The following is a 16,304-nucleotide window of genomic DNA, read 5'->3' as shown; positions in this document are numbered from 1 at the left end:
ATGTTCTAGACGTGCTTAAATGAGGACGGTTCCAGACTCTTTGTCGGGCACAGCATTCTGAGGATGCTGTGCCGCTGAGGAAAAGATTGACGTGCATGTTGAGCACGGGCGTTGTCGTTCTAAAAGACAAGATGTCGACCCAAACGCCTTGAAACAGGATAAATATGATGGCAAGACCTACTTTCCCATGATGTTGTTGGGGTAGCCTAGTGGTTAAAGCGTTCGCTTGTTACGCCGATGACCCGGGTTCTGTTTCGTACAATGTGTGAAGCACATTTCTGGTCTTCCCCGCTGTGATATTGCTAAAAACGCTATATACGAATTGGTGTCGATTAGAGACCCAGTATTTAATAGGGTACAATGTGTGCAGCACATTTCTGGTGCCAGTCGCCGTGATATTGGTGAAATAGTGCTAGAAGCGGTGTAAAACCAAACTCACTCACTAACTCACTCTCATGGCATGACATTGCATAAAGTAACAGCCTTTGAGTAGTACAGAAAGAAGATTAGGTTGACATACGAGGGGCGTTCAACAGTAATCAGCCTAACTACATTCTCGATGTCCAATGTTTGAAAAGCATCCATTTTATTTTGAAGGAATCATTAGCAAAGCCATATCCAAAATTTCACATATGTGGATAATGTGGTTAAAGAGATATTCGTCATCACAACACACTGGGATAAAATATTTCTTTTAAAATTGCAGAAAATGAAAAACGATCTGTCATTTGGTACCTCTTGGATAATGGTATGCCCTCAGATACTATCTTTTAACACATGTCCAGTATAGTATTGGATGACTTCCCGTCATAGTCAACATTCAAAGATTTGGACTGCTTGACTTATATTTAGACGGGGGCTGTTTTTAAGGACACGCCCATTATAATCTTTCAAAAACATTGGGTCCAGATATTCAAACAGGTACTGCGTACAATATATTGAGAGCTGACACTGGTGTGACCATTCAGTATTTAGCTTGAACCCTTGACATAATGTATGAATAAGTGGAAACATTGGAATAAGTTATCTCCTTATGACTTCGTCAACTGAAAGTAGTTCCAAACAAGAGTCTCCCAAACAAGCTCTCTCAGTAAACACGAAAGTGGGGAGGGGGTGTACCTTAAATATTTTAACAAGCGATTGTAGTTTCAAATCGCTTTATTATGTACTTTAATTTCAAAGCCCGGTAAAGGTTTACTGTTCGTTCCAATGTTTAAACAATCCACCACTAGTGGTTCAAATTGCATCAGGTCCAAGCTGAGATGGGTGGCGTTTGGTTCCATGTTGAAATCATCCACCGCTTGTGGTCGAAACTGCATCAGGATCAGGCTGTAGATGGGTAGCTACATGATTGGTTTTGAGGTTTTCTTGTATAAACAAACTCACTCACTCTTGTCCAGTGACCATTCCTTTGGTATATTTGGTCCACCAACCTCTTGGCCGTGGGTTGCGCCCCTTGTGTCGGTGGAGGACGGGAATCTGGTGGTTGAGGGCACTGGGTCCAGGAACAGTGTTCCTTTGCCCAACACACCACTTCGCCCCTTACTTCACCTAAACGGGTGGTTGAATGGGCCAGGTTCGCTCTGTCATGGCGATACCATCCGTAGAGTAACCGATCTGCCGCCAGGTTCATTTCGCATAGGGGCAGTGGAGTAGCCTTGTGGTTAAAACCCGTGAAGGTCCGGGTTAGAATATTGATCTTCAGTAACCCACGCTTATCGTAAGAGTCGACGAACGGGATCGGGTGGCCAGGCTCGCTGACTTGATTGACACATGTCATCGTATCCCAATTGCATAGATCGATGCTCATGTTGTTGATGACTGGATTGTCTGGTCCAGACTCGATTATTTACAGACCGCCAAATTGGTGGAATACTGCTGAGTGCGACGTAAAACTAAACTCACTCACTCACTCATTCGCCGTGCGTATACGTTTGCGGGGAACCTTGTTTCGGGTCAAACGATGCTGTTCTGATTGTTTACCCGAGACGCCCTGAATGGTGTTGTTCGCCAATATTTTTGGTTCCATCATCTTTTAATCTAAACATTAAAATTATTGGTGACTAAATACACAATGCCATTGCGAAAGTGGTCCAACAATACATGTTTGATTTGGAATTTCTCAATAAAGTACAGATTCTAGTACTTTTGAGGGGAAGTTGAGTCCCATCTGGGATTCGATTCCACACTCTTAGTGTGAGGCACCTAATCGCAACGATCTAGCCCACTCAGCCACCACTTAGTCTAGATAACGTATTCTTTGCGCCCCGCTGAGTGTAATTTGGCACTATTCCCACGGCCGAATGCTGCAAAATGCTATTTAGAAAGTGGTCAAATGTAGCATATTTTATCTGAGGGTTACAGATTCCCAGATTCTAGTACTTTTGGGAGGATGAGTCCCATCCGTGAATAGGTGGCGTCAATGACCACATGAATATAATCAATATTCCTACCACATGGTTTGGGTGGTGGTGGAGTAGCCAAGCGGTTAAAGCGTTCGCTCGTTACGTCAAGACACAGGTTCGATTCCCAGCATGGGTACAATATGTGTGAAGCCCATTTCTGTTGTCCGCCTCCGTATTATTGCTGGAATAGTGAGTGAGTTTAGTTTTACGCCGCACTCAGCAATATTTCAGCTATATGTTGGCGGTCTGTAAATAATCGAGTCTGGTCTAGACAATCCAGTGATCAACAGCATGGACATAGATCTAGGCATTTGGGAACCGACGACATGTGTCAACCAAGCCAGCGAGCCTGACCACCCGATCCTGTTAGTCGCCTCTTATGATAAGCGTGGGTTACTGAATGTCAATTCTAACCTTGATCTTCATTGGTGTTTTTGGATATGGATAATGATAATGTTGAAGTCTCACCTGTGATGCTCCCTCAGCATAAAGCTTGCATGTCTCCATCTCCTCCTCAATGTCCCTGCATTCCCTGTCAACAGTTCTACATACAGTACATCCCATATATTTCCATGGCGTTGGACCACCCGCTCCTGTTAGTCGCCTCTTGCGACAAGCATGAGTTACTGAAGAGCAATTCTAATCAGGATCTTCACGGGCCTGGAATATGCTAAACGCGGCATAAAACCATACTCACTCGCTCACTCCCACATGATGTAACTGATATGCTGTTAGAATATGCTCACTCACTCACTCTTTTTAATTCCAGTTCTTCTTCAACAGTTCCTTGTCGACTTCTACCCCATGGGCCTTGTGGCTCTGGCAGTGACTCGTCTCAGGGTATGCTTATGTAAAGGAAATGCTGACGTGCTCATAACAAAGATGTCTGCTTTGCTTACCTTGGGACTGTGTTTGCTACCGTTAAGCATCAGCGTCATCCTCAACGCCTTCATCTCCTTGTCCAATATCGCCGACTCTGTCAGCTCCTGCTTCGCCCACTACTCCAGCAACATGACAAGAACTCCTGGACAGAACCTCCAATCCTGGTTCAATCTCTTCATCATAATAGCGTTCGACATCCTTCCAATTGTCTTGACGTTTTTGCTGTACGGCGTTATTCAGAAGACCTACCGAGAATCTCAGAACAACCTACAACGACGGCGGACACTTTGCAGTGTCCAGCAAAGACGCATGACCATCGTGCACCACGGTCGCAAAGGTGGCCGATCCATAACTTGGACGCTGTGCCTCTCGGCCCTCCCGATCTTGGTTGCCTGGACACCTTACGTAGCTTTACGACTGACGTCATGGTTGGAATCTCGCTTGAACCCAGGCATTCATCATGCAATGACCCTTTTCTGTATCGTGTTCCTGTACTTGCTGTCTCCTGTTGGCGAAGGGTTGTTTCTCAGTCAGAAACGAGAGAACGTGTCGGAAATCTTCAAGTTGGCCTATGCTGCAATACAGGCGAGATTTAGGGTAGAACCTTTACTCAGGTCTGGTACTGGTAATGAATTCATCGCTGAACAAATTGTGATTAAATCCGGACAACCATCACACGCAGACGAAGCACAAACTCCAATTTTCTTCCTAGAGAACGACAGAGAGCTCATCCAGACGGTAGAATCCCCACTCAACCCAACATGTTCCAGAGAATGGATATCTCAGCAGCAACAACATGCCGACCTTTGTACTGACGGCCAAACTGTTATCTGCGGTTCTAAGAATACTACACCCGTTTCAAACGCAGCAGGGAAGAGGAGAAAGGTTTGCTTCTCCACTGACTTGGACGAAGAGGACAGTCATTTGATCATCGATGAAGACCAAGGACAAAGAAGAAAGGTATCAACAAGGACGCTGTCAGCCTCACGCGGGATATCAACTGAACGCCCAATAAACGCACCACCCTTCTCACCTTGTACCCTTTCCATTCCAACTGATCATTGTGATGACATTGTACCAAACTGCTGTTGTCAGGAGAGTCACATTTCACGTTTGAACAGTCATATTTATCAAAGGAGAAAAGTACATTTGACACGGCTGCGTATATGTGAATCTGAGAACAATTTGCAATGTTACTTCAGTGACGGCGAATGTAAGAGACCCAGTCCCCAATATTTGTGTTACCCTCACTTGAGTTCCTGCAGGATGACCAGATCACCATTATGTCATCATAACATGTCTGTTTGTAATGAAACCAGTCCGACTTTATCCTGTGCGGGGAAAGGTAGAACCGCGCACTTGGGTTGGGCTGTCAGCCGCCAAGGCACTTCTCCAGAATCTTCAGCGAATCAAAGATATTCCTCACCTGATACAGTTTTTGGCGACACCTCTCCAATGCCACGCGCAGAGTTGCGTATCGATGAAGGATCTCAAGGTGAAACTCACGACAAACAGTCCGTCCCAGAGACTATTCCAGGAACGTATTCGGAGCAGTTGCCTGCTTCAGAAATCCGTCCTCAAGGAAAGATTAAGCGCCAGATTCCTGACAAGATGCGAAGATCAGCGTCGCTCAGCACTCCAATGCAAGATCGCAGCTGGCGTCGTGAAACACTACAGCTGGGGTCCCACAGGCAGCCTGTCCTGTCAACTCCGACCGACAGTTTTAAGAAACTGTGAATCAGCAAGCTGCTGAATCAGAGTTTCCGACTACTTTTGAAGGATGAAATAAGCATAATTTGACGGTTTCAACCACAAAAAGTTGTGTATATTTCCATTGATGTACAAACACGAGCGATCCTAAATTAAATTTTGCCGTTGAGTCCAAATTTACAGAACATTTGCACATATGAGTTTGACACTGGCCCCAATCGCATTGAGATAATTGCAATAGTGTAAGACATCGCCTGTTGCACACTTTACTGTGGAAGCCAATAAAACAATATTTGGATAAAGAGTGTTTGTGAAAAGAGAATATTCTGATGCTTTTGGCAAGCTAAGATGATGTCGAGAAGGTAGCGTGAAAGGGTTGTACGTGTTGCGCCAACAGCCCTGTAGAAGGATTGTAAATTTAACAGGGTTATAGCCAGGTATAGTGCTGCCTAGAGGACTGTAGAAGGGTTGTACATTTGATAACAGGGTTATAGCCAGGTATACTGCTGCCTACAGCACTATAGAAGGGTTGTACATTTGATAATAGGGTTATAGCCTGGTATACTGCTGCCTACAGCACTATAGAAGGGTTGTACATTTGATAACAGGGTTATAGCCTGGTATACTGCTGCCTACAGCACTATAGAAGGGTTGTACATTTGATAACAGGGTTATAGCCTGGTATACTGCTGCACCGAGAAGGTTGTACATTTGATAACAGGGTTATAGCCTACTGCTGCCTAGCACTTTAGGGGTTGTACATTTGATAACAGGGTTATAGCCTGATATACTGCTGCCTACAGCACTGTAGAAGGGTTGTACATTTGATAACAGGGTTATAGCCAGGTATACTGCTGCATTCAGCACAGTAGAAGGATTGTACATTTGATAACAGGGTTATAGCCAGATATACTGGTGCCTAGAGGACTGTAGAAGGGTTGTACATTTGATAACAGGGTTATAGCCAGATATACTGCTGCCTACAGCACTGTAGAAGGGTTGTACATTTGATAACAGGGTTATAGCCAGGTATAGTGCTGTCACGGCACTGTAGAAGGGTTGTACATTTGATAACAGGGTTATAGCCAGGTATACTGCTGCCTAGTGGACTGTAGAAGGGTTGTACATTTGATAACAGGGTTATAGCCTGGTATACTGCTGCCTACAGCACTGTAGAGGGGTTGTACATTTGATAACAGGGTTATAGCCAGGTATACTGCTGCCTACAGCACTGTAGAAGGGTTGTTCATTTGATAACAGGATTATAACCAGGTATACTGCCGCCTACAGCACTGTAGAGGGGTTGTACATGTGATAACAGGGTTATAACCTGGTATACTGCTGCCTACAGCACTGTAGAGGGTAGGGGGTTGTACATTGCCTGATAACAGGATACCAGGGTTATAGCCAGGTATACTTCTGCCTACAGCACTGTAGAAGGGTTGTACATTTGATAACAGGGTTATAGCCAGGTATACTGCTGCCTACAGCACTGTAGAAGGGTTGTACATTTGATAACAGGGTTATAACCAGATATACTTCTGCCTACAGCACTGTAGAGGGGTTGTACATTTGATAACAGGGTTATAGCCAGGTATAGCCAGCACTGTATACATTTGCCAGGGTTATAGCCAGGTATACTGCTGCCTACAGCACTGTAGAGGGGTTGTACATTTGATAACAGGGTTATAGCCAGGTATAGTGCTGCCTACAGCACTGTAGAAGGGTTGTACATTTGATAACAGGGTTATAGCCAGGTATACTGCTGCCTAGAGGACTGTAGAAGGGTTGTACATTTGATAACAGGGTTATAGCCAGGTATACTTCTGCATACAGCACTGTAGAAGGGTTGTACATTTGATAACAGGGTTATAGCCAGGTATAGTGCTGCCTACAGCACTGTAGAAGGGTTGTACATTTGATAACAGGGTTATAGCCATGTATACTTCTGCATACAGCACTGTAGAGGGGTTGTACATTTGATAACAGGGTTATAGCCAGGTATACTGCTGCATACAGCACTGTAGGGGGTTGTACATTTGATAACAGGGTTATAGCCAGGTATACTGCTGCCTAGAGGACTGTAGAAGGGTTGTACATTTGATAACAGGGTTATAGCCAGGTATAGTGCTGCCTACAGCACTGTAGAAGGGTTGTACATTTGATAACAGGGTTATAGCCAGGTATACTTCTGCCTACAGCACTGTAGAAGGGTTGTACATTTGATAACAGGGTTATAGCCAGGTATACTGCTGCCTACAGCACTGTAGAAGGGTTGTACATTTGATAACAGGGTTATAACCAGATATACTTCTGCCTACAGCACTGTAGAAGGGTTGTACATTTGATAACAGGGTTATAGCCAGGTACACTGCTGCCCAGAGGACTGTAGAAGGGTTGTACATTTGATAACAGGGTTATAGCCAGGTACACTGCTGCCTACAGCGCTGTAGAAGCGTTGTACATTTGATAACAGGGTTATAGCCAGGTATAGTAATGCCCAGAGGACTGTAGAGGGGTCCACATGCGGATAGTGGGAGGATAGTAAATGACATGGAAGAGACATCCATAGAGGCATGGACTCCGTCCGTATCGTCCTTGACCGCGTCTTTGTTGAAGTTATGTCGTGCAATAAAAATAAGAAACTGTATCTTTGTTTTCTATTCGTGATGAATGGGGTTCTGTTGCCTCTGTGTCTGGAATACAGTTCTATATTTGGTTGTAAACTTTGAAAATGCATGTTCATTTTGTTTTTAATATACTACTCAAACTTTGCTAAGGATCACAAAAATTGACAACTTTACTTAAACGTAGATTCAAAATTTGAAATTGTAGCCATTTAAAACTGGATAAATAATAATATGGTAACCCCTCTTTAGGCAAACAGTCACTTTAGTCTAACCGTAAGCTCTTGATACATGAGTAACCATAAAAATGGTTTTCATGGCACCAATCAACCATTTTGCAAATCATGGAACGAGTCATTGACAAGTACACAACACCTGTCAGTATAGCAGGTATGGGTTCCACAAGATGAAAAGACATACTGAAACCTTGGGTCCATGCTTACAATAAGCTTAGATATTTAAACTTGATCCCACATCATAGTTTTCTGTTGAATCCATGTTTTGATCCTTAGCAAAGTGTGAATAGTATGCCTTGCTAAATTGGCTTAATCAAATTAAGTTCTTCTGTTGATTTGGGAATGTGATAATCAAGCACAGAAGTATCGTCGTTCGGGTTCGACGCTTCTTGGATGTTTTTTAAGATGGACCCAAGCACACAAATTCATCTTGTCAGTTTACGTTTTTATTTTGTGTCAGTTTTCAACATTCAGAATGCAACGTTTCAAGTGCGTAGGTAGTGTACTGATTGGGAAGGGGGTCAGATTCGCGATCAACATTATTGCACTCATATAAAGACGGGCATGCAATCGTGCGAATATGTGTGTGTGCGTGCGTGCGTACGTGCGCGCGAGTATGTGTGTGTGCTGCGAACGTGTGCTAATATGTGTGCGCGAGAGTGTGTGTACGCGCGAGTATGTGTATGTGCTATAGTCTGTTGGCAGTGAAAACGTACAGATGAATTTCACTAAATGTGACTCAAATAAAGTGAAATTAAGATTGCGAACCATCATACCTTTACCGTGCCAATTGAACATTTAAATCTCAGAATTGTATTCAACTTGGGATAAAAGTTCTTCAACAAACGATCATAGATTCAAATCGCTATTATTGGTTTGTATTACAAGGAGATAAGCGCAGTTGTTGGAACAATGAAACATATGCACGTGCGGTACGTGATGAGCGTTAACTTAGACCAACTCAACTTGCTCTCGGTGTTTCATTTAATGTGCATACACCCTTGTGATATAAACTAAAAATAGCGATTTGAAACTGGTTCTCTTGCAAACTGGCATGCAAATGTGTGTGTGTGTGTGCTGGTATGTGTGTGTACGAGTATGTGTTTGTGCTAGTATGTGTGTTCGCGCGGGTATGCGAGAGAGAGAGAGTGTGTGTGTGAGTGAGTGAGAGATGAGGTGAGGTGAAATTGGGTTTAACATCGTACTTGAGAATATTTCGCTCATATGACGACGTGCATGCGTGTGTATGTGTGGCTGCCTGTACTAGCCCAGACTTAAGCTGGTTTTATAGTGCCAGCTCACTGAGATACTATGCCGCAGTTAAGCATGAATACCCCACTCAGACACATTATACTGACTCCGAGCCGCCCTGTCCTTGTTGTACCTATTAATGCCGAGCGCCAGGCAGGGACCAACAAGTGCCATTTTTTAACGTCTTTTGGTATGACGCGGTCGGGGATGAGACCCGCGACCTTCCGCTCTCCGAGCGGACGCTCTAACTTCATGTCCGCCCAGCTGTGAATGGGTACCTCGTAAGGATGAGAAAGCCGAAATAACTCGGTACGCCTAGTGGCTGCAAGGGTTGTATGATCCCCGGGGAGTTGAGACTGATAATACGATGTGCCGTTGAGATTGACATCCAGTGTTCAAGGGGAAAAATATCAGCGCCTTGAGCATGTACTAGTTGCGTGGATATGTGCGCTATATAAATATCCTATAATAATAAAAATGTCGGGCTATAGCCAGACAGTAGAATATCTGCCATATAACCATTAGCAGAATGGTTGCGAAAAATGGTGCCGATGGAGACGTGAAAGACAGGGCAAGGTCAGGGCGACAGAGGAAAACAGATGCCCAGGTCAGACAATGTCAAGGTAAATAATCCACTATAGACACGTTGCTTATGATTATATTTTTCATAGTAAGCAGTATGTAACGCAACTTTATATACAGTGGGCGGTCCATACTGTTTGCTCCAGGGCAATGCTCTGTAAGTAAATCTAGATGCTCCCTTCAACAATTGTCTAAATATCGCCATGGCAATGCTTTGTAAGTCAGTCTTCATGCTCCCTTTAGCGACAGTACACTCAGCATTTGAATTGTCTGTGAACCATTTCACCTCTGTGCAGATAACATTGGCGTTAAGATCTGCAAAACAAGATTTACAGCTTACAATTCTCTCCATGTCGAACTCCTCTGTCTCAACCACTGCCCATTCTGCTGTCCATACTGCACACAATGATACGCCGCCATATAACAGGAATATGGCTGAGTGCGGCATAAAACTCAACTCACTCACTCACTCACTGCACACAATAACCACCATAACCATGGATACTAGCATCACTATAGACAATCTTGGTCACAACAGAAGCACCGGACAAATAACAATTCTGGTGCTTATCAATATCCCTCAACCAAAACTTTGTAAGAGTTCCTCCCGTTCCCTCATCCCAAATAATATTTATAAATTATTATATACTAAAATTATTAACAAAACCTAACAACAATTAGATCTACTAGAGAAGTCACAAAAAATAACTAAAAGCCCCAAAATTAATCACAATATATACGGCCGAACCACGTTGCGTTACCTCTGTTAGTCTGCGGAAGAAAGAAGTGGGCAATCATATGGGTTAACGGAGGGAACTCTTTCCCAAAACTGCAACTTCTCCATGCCATCATTGGACAATGTACAGTCTGATTCCAGGAGTCAATATTCACAGTTTGTTTAGACATGGCTCTCGTCATCAACCGACAAACAGACCAGTCACCATCTTCATCGATTATAATCTGCCCAATCACAGACGCTAACGCTCTCGCGGGAACTGACCTTTCATTCAAAAGGTTAATAATACACTTATTGCCTTTATCAGTTCTCCTATCGCGCATATATTACTTCATAACAGTAGTGCCAATGATAATGCCGAGCCATTCCAAGACTTGTACAGCTTCCCATAAACTCTTTTCTACCTTAGGTACAATACCTGAACGAATCAAATCGTTCTTCAGCGATTGACCTGATTCAAAAGCCAGCTGCTTACTCATACCGGATATGATGCCGTCGTCTGAAAACTCTGTGTCCTTCAAAACGCCAATATTTAACCAACCGTCTGGTAACCTTGGTGAATACACACGGAGCAGTAGAAAGGCCAAATGCCAACACCAGACATTTGTAATACACTTTGTTCACGCCTTCGCCCCTGGCAAAACCAAGAAATTCTGTATGTTTAAAAAAATGCCAATGTGGTGGTAGGCAAAGTGAAACTTTTAAAGCCAATCGTGCTTATGTAGCGGCAAAAAATTTCAGAGTCCCGTGCTGGATTCGAACCACGTACCGTCTGATCCGACGCCTTGTCCACATGACCAGAGGTTAACCCCGTCAGCATGACGACAAGGTAAGGATTTCATCTATGGGATGACACTTATCTATAAACAGCGGTTCTTCAGGCTTCGTATTTCAGAGATTCCTTCCATAAATAATAATTTATAAAAATATAAATCTAAAATCTAACGCCGTTTACCGGAAGACTGTGTTGAAACGCCTAGAAAGGATTAACCACTCTTGGTTTGCAACAGCAAACTGTCACTAGGCCTTTCCGAACCAAATCTTGAATTGCTTCACCAACAAACAGACGATTGTTTATGGCAGATCTGTTATTCCGTATTTCCACAGTATCTGGGAGTGAGTAAAATGGAATTTTGTTACCATTTTCTATTACAAATTCAATGGCTTCAATATCTTTCCATAATGAAACATTGGCTTTAAGTCTACCTTTCACAAAGATTTCTGCCTGACCATTTTCATATTCATAAAAGTCAGATGTTAATGTACGAACATCATTCTTACAGTTATGTACATAATGAATATACGTCACTTCAGGCTTTGACGGTGATCTAGATGACGTTTGTTCCGGAACTTGCATTAAAAGACGGCTTGTCAGAGCAGCCGGGGACAATGGCGTCTCGAGTGGTTGAAAGTCCCCAGTGACAACAGGCGCCAGTCCTTTGACCCCTGCCTCGAAAAATAACTAACTGCTAGTAGAAGCATAAGTTCAGCACGGACATCCTCCCCTTGACTCGCTTGAGTGACCGAGGCTGAAGGTCGCGTGCCAAACGACTTGTAGGTTGTCAATCAATCCTTATTGACTCCCAAACCACGTACGGTGGTACAAGAGCAAAACACAAAACATATATGGTACACATAATACATGCGTCTTAGTAACTATTTCTTATTTCTTTGTAAAATATTTATGAATCTAGACAGGCATTTCAGTTGTTTTGTGCATTTAGGTGTCAAAATTTTACAAAAGTTGTATACATTTGGGTATTGATCATATAGTTTGGGAATATACAAGAATCTGGTAGGGAGAAGAGCTTCACATCTAAAGATGTAATGAAACTCATCTCGGATGCTTTTCTCTGACACTTATCAATGTTTTCTCTCCACTTTTGGTAGAACTGGTCTGACAGAATTTGTCCCGCTCTAGAGACTAGCCAGGGAGTTGAATTCAATTTTCAATTCATTTTATTCTCAAAAAGGACCACCCACGGTGGTACAGGATAAAAGTTTTCCAAAAATAACAATAATTTGTACTTTACATGATGGCGGTTATGTTGTACAGATAATTGGCGACATTAACATATTGTCACTGGAATAAATTATGAATGTATAAATCTAGACAGATAAATATAAAATCCGCATCAGAAATTCTGTACTCATACATGTACAATTACACTCGAAGGCACTTATCTATTCTACAGATGAATTGTGCAAGGTTCTTGATTTCTTTTACATTTCTACTTCTCAACAATATTTTGTACTTTATTATATTAGGGAACTGTATGTATTTATTTGGGATAAAATTGAATCTGCAATCATAAACAGCTCCACATTTAAACAGGTAGTGGAATTCATCAGCTATAGCTGGCGACATACACACAGTTTACATGTCCTAAATTCTCCCTCTATGCCAAGCCGGCCTGACCTCATATCGCCTACACCTCATTTCGCCTACACCCTTATCTAAACAAAGTTAGGGTTGACTGCACTTCACGTTTCTACTGAATATAACACCTAAGTATGTGTAATTATCTACGATCCCAATTTCGGTATTTTCCAAATAAAAAGATAACCTACATGTTTTGGACGGCCGGCTTCCAAAGATAAGAACTTTAGTTTTTCTCAGGTTAACATCCAATTTCCAGATATTGCAATAGTCTTTAAAGGAATCTAATGTTTTCAGGAGTTCAGTTGCAGAATCAGCAAGTAGGACCGTGTCGTCCGCGTAGAGAAGGATTAAGAAACAGATACATAATTGCACATATAAATTGTTCGAATCGCCAATTCTAACAGCCGTGCATCCGTCTTTCAGTAGGAATGTTTCATGATCATTGATGAAGAGACAAAATAACAGAGGTGATAATTTTTCTCCTTGCCGCACGCCTGAATAACATGGAAAATACTGTGATACGGCGCCATTCATAGACACACATGACCTTATATTTGCATACATATTTTGGACTAACTGGAAGAATTTACCCTTAACACAACATTTTAGTACTTTATGCCATAAGCCGACTCTCCACACATTGTCGAAGGCTTTTGAGAAATCAATAAAAGCGCAATATAATTTTCTCTTACTTTGTTTAAGAATCTGAATAAGCATATCTAAGACAAAGATGTTATCAGTTGTAGAGTAATTCTTTCTAAATCCGGCTTGCGCTGAATTCAAAATATTATTTATCTCCAGGAAATCATTTAACCTTTTATTGAGAACAGTGGTGAAAAGTTTTCCAAAGCAGCCAAGTATTGTGATGGGTCTGTAAGCGTTAGGATCGGATCTGGTACCTTTGCCTTTGTAGATGGGGCGTACAGAACCAAAGAGCCATGCATCAGGTAATATTCCTGAGGATAATATTAAACTGAAATAATCGACAAATAGATTTCCAGAGACATCAACGAATCAATAAGATAGTCGTTCTCAATTCTGTCAGACCCTGAAGCTTTGTTACGTTTAAGACTCTTAATGGACTGTGCTATTTCATCCAAGGTTATTTCTCTGTTCAACACATTGTCATCATAATTAATCAGTTTCTTCGTCAGTTTCTTCGTTTACTTTCAGATCATCCACATGGTGTTGACCGTTTATATTCTTAAAATGTTCAAAGAAATCAGCGATATTGGGTGTTTCCGAATTTTGGTTTACATTACTTTTATTGAGAATCTTCCAGAATTCCTTAGGTGAATGTTTAGCTTTTTCTCTTATCATTGTGCTAAATTCAGTTTTGAACTTACTAATATGTTTATTGAGACACCTCTTATATTCCTTTGAACTTTGTTGATAATTACGTTTGTTGATTGTTGATTTATGTTTAAAGTATCGGCGTTTTGATTTGTAGAATTGTTTACGTTTATTTCTACACTCTGTCCCAAACCAGGTTTTACTATTTGGACTGTTTGTCGGGCCGCGAGGGATCGACAAATATTTCACTTAGGGATGAACACGTGCAACGCGGGAACTTCTGGCTCTGATCTTCTCGACCCCTTTGTTTTCCGCCCGAGTGACCCGCTTGTCATCTTCCGAGTCTGTGGCCAAATCACGGGAAACACATTGTCTCACAGTTTTCCCACCCTCCTTCCGAGGAATCTGCAATCTTTGATCAGCTTATTACGTTTCTCCAAACGCTTGATTTTATTTGCAAAAAATCTCATCTGAAAATCTCATCCCGTGTTATATGCCGACCTGAATCTGATTTACTTCAAGAGTTTCTTCATTAAATTTAAACTGAATCTTATACCATCTCTGTTCAAAGAATAATCTTTTTCTGCTTTCAACCTCTGCAATTCTTATAAAGGTTGCTCAAATTCGAGTCGAAAACCTTGCAAACGTTCATCAAACACAACTTTAGACTCGTCCAATCTTTCCAAAATCACATCTAACTTTTCGGATATGGTTCTCTCATCCATGCTGTGTGTACCGTAACCGAGACTGGTACATTCGCACTTCTACACCCCTTATATATGCCCCCTTTAAACGCCCCCTCCATACATTATCTCCCTTTGTTGTATCTTCCTACGTCAGGAGAAAGAAATTTCATTCTAATTCGCGCCTCAAACGAAATTATATACTCCTCACAAAAAGTTAAGCAACACAAATTTTGAGTCTCATCACATTTTCATTAACTGAAATTGCAAATCATGGAATGATGCAATAGAAAGGTGAAACATATGTACACACGATTAACAAAATGAAATGGTATTGATCAATAATAGACTTACAAATCATCAAAGCCGTGAAACAGTCGTGCAAAATGTGCTGTATTGATGGAGCAAAATGTTAACATTAAGGTTCAAGTCAGTTTTGGACAGTGAAGCAGTGTTCAGAAACGCGAATGACCACAGTGAGCACAAATGCATGCTTCTACACGTCTTTGCTTTGACCAAATGAGCCTTTAAAGTTGCTGTTGTGGAAGAACTGCCCTGGCAATGGAGAATATGAGGACATTGCGTGGAGTTCATTTGTCTCACGAAAGTCGCTATCTTGTACACGTTACGAACGGACGTTGATCTCGACTACCGGGGCCGTGAAGATGCGGGTTCAGTAACCCATGCTTGTCGTAAGAGGCGACTAACGGGATCGGGTTGTCAGGCTCGCTGACTTGGTTGGCATATGCCATTGTATCCCAATTGTGTAGGTCGATGTTCATGCTGTTGATCACTGGATTGTCTGGTCTGGACTCCATTATCTACAGACAGCCGCTATATAGCTGGAACATTGTTGAGTGCGGTGTTGAACAACAAACCAACAACTAAACTACCGGTCAAAAGAATGTTATCACTTTTTACGTAATTGTATAAGAAAACAGTACAGGTTTGAACTCAAACAGAAAACATTCGCCAAAACGCAGCATAGTCCCGATAACAACACAGTTGTCCGACAACCTAGTACGAAAACGCAGACTGACGACGTCAAAAAGGAGCCGTGTGCAGGGGCGGATACAGCTTTTGAGAAAAAAAAGGGTGTCACACTATTGAGAAAAGGAGGTGTGCACACTTAATTTTTACCCGAGTGTCAATTGTCATTTAACAAACTTTCAGCACAAAAGGGGTGCGCACCCTGTCCTGTGTCCGTATGCGTGTGTTTGTGTTTGAAGGTTACCCAGGGTGGTGTGATGACGAGTCTCGCACATTATGCATTTTATGAACTGATTTGTCAATTGTCTTTAACAAACTCTCAAGTCGGTAATAACTTTGGGTACTTTAGCTGAACGCAATGATGGTTGTATTTGACTGCAAGTTGTATTCGTTACAGTATCTGGGACAGCCTTCTCAGCTGGAGTGAGTTTAGTTTTACGCCGCACTCAGCAATATTCCAGCTATATGGTGCCGATCTGTAAACAATCGAATCTAGACCAGAGAATCCAGTAATCAACATCGATCT

The sequence above is a fragment of the Haliotis rubra genome, unplaced genomic scaffold (assembly GCF_003918875.1).
Source record: "Haliotis rubra isolate DU_JTF1 unplaced genomic scaffold, ASM391887v1 Scf1266, whole genome shotgun sequence".
In the NCBI taxonomy this organism is placed as follows: domain Eukaryota; kingdom Metazoa; phylum Mollusca; class Gastropoda; order Lepetellida; family Haliotidae; genus Haliotis; species Haliotis rubra.
Note: the sequence above shows the minus strand (reverse complement) of the source record.